The sequence below is a fragment of the Orycteropus afer genome, unplaced genomic scaffold (assembly GCF_000298275.1).
Source record: "Orycteropus afer afer isolate SDZICR_OR568_19922 unplaced genomic scaffold, OryAfe1.0 scaffold00703, whole genome shotgun sequence".
Classification (NCBI taxonomy): domain Eukaryota; kingdom Metazoa; phylum Chordata; class Mammalia; order Tubulidentata; family Orycteropodidae; genus Orycteropus; species Orycteropus afer.
Genome location: NW_006922290.1, coordinates 1,110,815 through 1,112,637, shown reverse-complemented (window position 1 = coordinate 1,112,637; position 1,823 = coordinate 1,110,815).

Here is a 1,823-nt window from a genome sequence, read left to right as displayed (position 1 = left end):
CTCCTTGGGTTTCTCAGGCAGTATCACTATGGAAGTAGATTGCCCAATCTTCCTTCTGAGGAGTGGCTGGTGGGTTTGAATCGCCAGCTTTCTGGTTAGCAGTCAAGTGCCTTAGGCACTACGCTACCAGAGCTCCCGTATTTGGACAGAGAGAGTGAAATTAATCTCAAGGAAATGGCTCATGTAGTTGTAGAGGCTGACAGGTCTCAACTTAAGTCTGTGGGTCAGATGTCAAGCTGGGGGCTTCTCCTCACTCATGCAGCTGCAGGGGCTGACAAACCCAAGATCTGTGGGCAGTATAGCAGTCTGCTAGCTTCAGAGACTAACAAATCTGAAATCAGGTAAAATGATAGATTGTTGCCTCACAGGCTGTGAAGGCAATAATACCAAAATCATCAGGCAATATGGCAGGCCACTGGTTCAGGTCTAGGAACCAGAAAAGATGATGAGCTAGATGCAGGATCCAGATCCAACAGAAAGCCAGAGAATTATCGCAGGATGTCCATATATATGCTGGAAGTGGGCCACACCCCTGCGGAAACTCCTTTTCAACTAATTGTCTGCTCAAAGCACATCTCATCATGGAGATGATTACATTATTTCAATTTCATCATGTGGGGGTGACTGCATCATAACTGCTAAACCATTGAGAATCAAGGCCCAGCAAGTTAACACACAACTTTAGCTATCACACTCTACCCTTGTCAACTTGGCACTTGTACACATCTCCTTAAACCACATATAATTTCTAAATAAAATGAATTATAAAGTCATACTTGCTCCTAACATGATACAATTAACATGCATACAACTGAAAACATATTAGCCCCATTTATATCTTACATTTTATAACTGAAAAAAAAAAAAAAAAAAGCACACGTACCAGGAATAAATACTCATACCAATCCTCATTTCTACAACTAGTCACATGGTTGTAACTGGTATTTACAACTGTCTTCTTCCACCCCATTCCGTATTTCTCTTGGCCTCAGCAAGCTCCTTACTAGTCATTGTTCTTTGCCTGGTGAGGTGACCCAAACCTTCATTCCTGAAGGGTCTGACCATTAGCAAATATATCAGAATTAGGTTGCTATACTTTTCCATCGACTTTAATCATGACATGGTAGTACTAAGAGACATTCTAAGACATACTTTCATTCCAGACATACTCTCCTTTACCTCAATTATGGTAATATCAATCCATTTTCCCCTTAGTAATCAGGATCAGTCACACTAGACAGTATAGTAGCTCCCTTCTTTGCCTGTTGATCCAGAGGCATGGTGAGTCTAAAATGGCTGGGTGGCATTCTTAACTTCCAGTTCAATGGAATCAGTTTTGTGTATCCAGGTGGGAGTGTTCTTCCCTTTGGAACTAAGACCTCCAGACCTGTAGAGCATATGGTCACAGGAGCAGGAAGCAAAAATTTTTGATTGGGTCATTAGGGGTAATAGTGAGTGGTGCCACTCCTATTTATACCCTTTGGTTCCTGGACCCATGAATTCTGGCTGTTAGGGAAACAGCACCATATGTTGAATGTTGGTTTAGAGCATATACAGCCTTCTGAAGAACATTGCCCCAATCCTGCAAAGTATCACCACTTAGCTGGTACCATGTCTGTGTTTTTAGAAGGCCACTCCATTGTTCTATCAAGCCAGCTTCTTCAGGATGGTGGGAATATAGTTAGACTAATGAATCCCATTGATTCCCAGGGTTACAGGTGAGGAGAGACAACTAAGGGACATCCGAAGTAGCAAGCGGGAAGAGCAGGAGGAAGGGGATTAAAAGCCAGGAAGCCAGAGAGAAGAGCAATCAGCCAAAGGGA